The following is a 6,015-nucleotide window of genomic DNA, read 5'->3' on the forward strand; positions in this document are numbered from 1 at the left end:
TGCTTTGCCTCCAGCTCCCATTTATTTCATTGGTGCTGCTCTCAGAATAATGGGGTTAAGGACAACAGAAACAGAAAATCTTACACCTGTCCTGGAAGCTTAATTAAAAAAAACAACAACCCAAGTTCTCCTTGAATTTTGTATTCTGGTATTTTCCAAGGCAGGGATGGAGAATCTGTGGCTTTCCAGACATTGTTGGACTCCTGATCCCATAAAGCCCAGCAAACATAGCCGATGGTCAGGGTTTTAATCCAGCAAAATCTAGAGGTCCGTGGACTACTTGTTCCTGTTCTAAATAGGGATGGCTCAATCTGTCAATTTCACTTGCTCATTTTCCCAGTCCTAAACCCAGCTCTCCACATTTCCGCATCGGTTTCTGAATTCTTTTACCTAAGTCCTTGAGAAAATTCAGCCGCATGTTATTGCAAATTCCTCCCACGCGTTTTTGTATGCAATTTTGCCTAAGAAGACATATTTTTGCAAGGCATTCCCCCCTAAAATAATGCCTTTTCATACGTTATTTTCACTAATATATGCAGTCTTATTTGGCACCGCAAAATTCAAAGAAGTGCACATTTCGAAGGGTGTCCGTGTCTCAGTTTGCAAATTGCTTTGGAAAATGTGGATTAAGTACATTCACCTTTAAATGCAAACTGAATCAAAATTCTCCCCCATCGCTAGTTCTAAGCAACCCATGGGGTTTGTTTTTTCCCATCAGCTTCATTAACCTATAACATTTTGGCACCAATTTAGAGTGAATCAGACCATGTTGAATTTCTGGTTGTTAACTATGAACCCTGATTGGATGTATCAATTACTCTGTTTTGGGGGCCCCTACAAAACCATATAAAATGAAGGGGGGGAAAAGGCACTGGTTTGTAAGGGATACAAAATTTCAGGGTTCGTAGTTAATGAAGCTTTTCCTATCCTCACTTGTGCCTTTTGGGGGAGTGGTAAAAAATCCGCTTGCAGCATCAGCCTACCCAGTGGGAACAGGTACAGTGCTAGTAAGACTTTCCAGATCCGCTGTGGCTTTAAGCTGAACTCTTCCTCTTTGAAAGTTCAGTCCATTATGTTGCTTCCTGTTGATCTGGGCTGAGGACTCTGATTTACCTCTGGCACAGCCTCTCTAAATTTCCCAAAGCCTGTTTCTCATCCCGTGGGAGTAGGAGCTTTTATTACTGATTTCCTCTTGTTATTTTTCCTTTCCTTTTTTTTTTTTTAAAGATGAAATAGGACTATAAATAGTGCTATTAAGAGAGGAGAAAAGAAAAATTATAATTGAACTATTGCACTTTAAAGTTTATAATTGGCTTACAGGGAGGTGAATCGGTTTCCAGCTTTCTGTATTCGTTCTATATGTTATTGTTATTTGCAGATATTAGCTTATGGATTTGTTTTGGATATCAAGATATTTTATTCTTGAATGTCTAACTTTATTAGGTCTCTGTGTTGTGTTAAATATATTTATATATATATATCGCGCAATTAAATAGTGAGAAGAAACCGGCAATTAAAACCTGCTTTCTCTGCCTCCCCACCCCTCCCCCTTGTAGGAAAGGGGAAAAGGCAAAGGGGCAATTTAGTGAGGATTTTCGAAGGACAAATTTAGAGATGGCTCATCACTAATCTCCCAGCCTGAATCAACAAGAGGCAATATGCAGGGTCTGAACCGGGAAGGGAAAGGAAATCAGTGTTGGAAGAGAAAAATGGACTCCTGCAAATTTCCCCCAGCACTCTGCATTAATATTATGGCAAGAGGTACCACAACAAAATAGTTGCAGTGTGGACGGCTGCTGTTCAGTCTTCCAGCTGCTCCTTTCCACCTCTTACCCAACAAGTTTTCTTTTTTATATAATAATTTTTATTAATTTTAACATATTAATTATCATACATACAACAAAACTTCACTTCTTATACAATCTTTTTGGACTTCCATCAGCACCTCTGATGATCCACCATTCTTATCACTTCTTCTGCATTTCTTAAATTCATATTGCCTTCAATTATCTTAACTAACAATTCTCCTCTTTACCGTTTTAACAATAATTCAAATAATTCACCTTACAAAACTTCTTGCACACCTACAAGCGTAATCTGATCGTCACAATTACTTTTCAAATAGTCCGTAAATTTACACCAGTCTTCTGTGAATCTCTGGTCCCGCAGGTTTCAAATTCTTCCTGTTAATTTGTCTAATTCTGCATAGTCCATCAGTTTCATCCTCCATCCTTCTTTTGTCGGTATTTCTTCTTGCTTCCAATTTTGTGCCAATAATATTCTTGCTGCCGTCATTGCATATAAAAATAATTTACAATCCTTTCTATTTATATCATCTCCTACAATGTCAAGTAAAAATGCTTCTGGCTTCTTAATAAATGTATATTTCAACATTTTTTTCATTTCATTATATATCATTTCCCATACGTTTTTCACTTTTTTACATTCCCACCACATATGATAAAAATACCCAACAAATTTTCTTACTGCCACCTCCAGTGGTTAGCTTTCTGTGCAGTTGCACTGCGTCCACCTCAGTGCCCACCTCACTCTGTCCCTCCCACTCAGCAGCAGTGACTCACCTGTTTGCAGGTCAGGTCAGCGTCTTTGCCCCACCACAGCATCCACTACTGGTTAGACTCCAGCATCTTCTAGAATATGTGTCAGAGAGAGCTAGCCAAACCGCATTGCAAAGAGATTTGTGTAGCTGTAGAGAAAAAGAAAAACCCAATTATCTTTAAAACGCACGCTTTTACCTGTGCACAGTATTCTTTGAGGAGCAAAGGTTGGCCACAGGAGGCCACAGGTCCTAGATGAGCTTCATCACACATATCCCTAATTGAGCGAAATTTGCAATTACAGCATCGTGGAAGGAAGCTAGTCATTTTTGCCTCTGAGCAAAGTATGCCGAGGCTGATTGCAAAGTAGCAGCTGCGTTCTTCAAAATTTGACTGCACCTGGTGCATGTCGTAAAGCCTGCGCTCTCTGACACTGTGTAAAACTCCTGGTGAGTACGGTGGTACCTCGGATTACATACGCTTCAGGTTACAGACTCCGCTAACCCAGAAATAGTACCTCGGGTTAAGAACTTTGCTTCAGGATGAGAATAGAAATCGTGCTCTGGCGGCACAACAGCAGCGGGATGCTCCATTAGATAAAGTGGTGCTTCAGGTTAAGAACAGTTTCAGGTTATGAACGGACCTCCAGAATGAATTAAGTATGTAACCAGAGGTACCACTATACAGAGAACTGGCTTCCCAGAATTCCCCGCCCTATTTGCCGAACCATTTCACTTCTCCACAGGAGAGAAGTTCCAAGAAAAGGAGATTCCAACTGAACATCAGGAAAAACTTTCTGACAGTAAGAGCTGTTTGACAGTGGAATGACTTCCCTTGGGAAGTGGTGGACTCTCCATCCTTGGAGGTTTTTAAGCAGAGGTTGGGTGGCCATCTGTCATGGATGCTTTAGCTGAGATTCCTGCATTGCAGGGGGTTGGACTAGATGACCCTTGGGTCCCTTCCAGCTCTAACATCCTATGATTCTAAGTTCTCCAACAACTTCCTGGGGGTGGGGCTATCCATCAGTAATGGCATGGATTCCTTCTTCGTTCGCTGTGGAAGAGGATTATGCAGCTCCTAGGAAGCTGCCTTATACTGAGTGAGACCATTGGTCCATATTCCCCAGCATTGTCTGCACTGGCTGGCAGCAGTTCCTCAGGATTTCAGGCTGGGCATTGAACCTAGGACCTTCTGAGTGCATGGCTCAGCTTCATCCCTTCGGATGCTCCTCATACTGCAGCCTTTTCCATATGACCCTGCCAACTATGTTCACAATTTACCCACCATTTTGTACCTTCCAAAGTCCAGGACACTGATCCAGGACACTGTTGTGGTATGCAAAAAAAATGGCAGGCACCACTAAACTTGAGTCCATTGATTTAAGTGGGTCTGTTCTGGGCAGGGCCGTCTTACCCATAGGCGCTAGGGGTGCAGGGCACCCAGGCGCGGGCTCTCAGGGGCACCAGGCTAAGAGTCCGGGGCCGAGATTTGGAGTCTGGGGATTGGGAAGAACCGACAGCCACTGCCGAGCATAACATAGCCCGTCGGAGCACGGCAGCTCTTCTGCTGCAGGCAAGTGAGGCGCTGAGGCAGCTGGTTGGTTCAGCCCTCCTGTGTGCCTGGGATTGGTGGGCCGTCAAGAGGCCCACCCAGTGCACGCTGCTCACATGAGCCTCAGGCTCGACTATTGTTGCACTGGGCTCTGCTTGCCCGCCCCCCCCCGTGCCTGGTCCCCGCCTTGCTCTGCTGCCGCCACCTCCTTGGGCTCCCCTGTTGTTGCTGAGGCGGCAACTCAACAACTTTGGGGTTCCCCCCCCCTAAAAAAAGGTTGACACATTCTGGGCAACCTGGGGCAGCCAGGTGGATCTTTGCACCCCGGCGCCGCATATGCTTAAGATGGCCCCGGTTCTGGGTATTACTTACTTAGATATTACTCCATTTTTTTACTTTCCTTCCCTTTCTAATAATTTGTGTATCTTATATTAGTATCTGCTTATGTCAGGCTTCGGGGAAGCAACTTCCTCCCTCCCTTTGGCCGCGGATAAACAGAACAAAGCAAAAATAATCTCTTACCATTTAAAGAGATTTTAATGATCACAGCGAAAGAACAGAGTCCATTCTCAGAGTAAAGGTGCTCCCAATTAAGGTCTACACCCACTTCCCCCTGAGTCACCCTTGTCACTTCCTCCTCTTGCAACCTGATCTCGCAACCACTGTGCCTTCTGTGCAGCTACCTTATCTAATCTCCATGACCTTGGACTGATCAACTGGGCACTTTGCAGCAAACAGGAGTCTGGTAACTCTCTCTCTCTCTCTCTCTCTCTCTCTCTCTCTGTGTGTGTGTGTGTGTGTGTGTGTTCTTCTTCTCCTAGCTGTTCACCACCCAATTCTTCCCAACCTTTGTCTTCTGAACTATGTCCCTCTGCGAACCACTGTTCCAAATTAATACTCTCCCACTGCTCCTGGGAAGATTCAGGATCCTGATCGGGAGCAGGGGGAGGCTCCCACCAATCCTCATCTGTGTAGCCCTCCTCAACACGGTCCCTGACAGCTTATATCTTTAAGGCTCTGAGGAAAGTGGTTAATGAAAGATTAGATAGATAGATGATAGATAGAGCTGAATGAAACAGTGAGTCCTAGCCCATGATGCTGAAGAGCCCCTGACTCAACCCAGTCAACCCTCAAAAGGTCCTAAGGTGCAAGAACTAGCCTGATCTGTATTTTATGAAGCTCCATTTTGCGCTAACTTGTTTGAATGTCAATGTGACGATTAAAGGTCTGAACAACAGATTTGTGGAAATTCCCTCCAGGTGCCTGATGATCAGTATGCATGCTGATGAGCAAGGCACCTCAACTGAATGTGCACCATTGTCGTTTGAGCTTTTAACTCTCAGCAAACTTTAAGCCTTTACTCTTCGCCCATCTGTCTGATGCTGTTCCAGCAATGTGGCAGCAGGAGGAGATCCCATCATGGTGAGGGCATGCAATCAAAGGGATGCAGAAAGATTGCTGCTGGCTTTTGCTCCTGTCAAGGATTTCGCCATGTCAACCAATTAAAAAATTATATGCAACCAGATGCAAATCATTGAACTTGTTAGTTTGTCCCACTGACAGAGATGCTGGGTCCTTTGTAGAATAATTAGGTGTGGGTGGTGCCAAAAGCTGATTTCCTCACTTTAACCCTTAAAAAAAAAAAATCAGCCTCTGGCAACAATTGCCAAGTGGAAAACTTTTAATTCCAGAGAATCCCAAGCCTGCCTTTGGTAGGGATCAGGTGTTTGCCTCCTCCCTTCGCTGCATTTCGTCTTGCCAATGAATTATTCAGAACTTTTCCATAGCTATTTTTTAATATAACTTGATTCCGCAGTCGGGAGACACAAAGAGACAACATGAAAAGGCTCCACCAATCTTATCTCCTACCTCCAACACATCCTAAAACGGATGTAGGAAATATGCA

This window comes from Podarcis pityusensis (assembly GCF_964106645.2).
Source record: "Podarcis pityusensis genome assembly, chromosome: 7".
Classification (NCBI taxonomy): Eukaryota; Metazoa; Chordata; class Lepidosauria; order Squamata; family Lacertidae; genus Podarcis; species Podarcis pityusensis.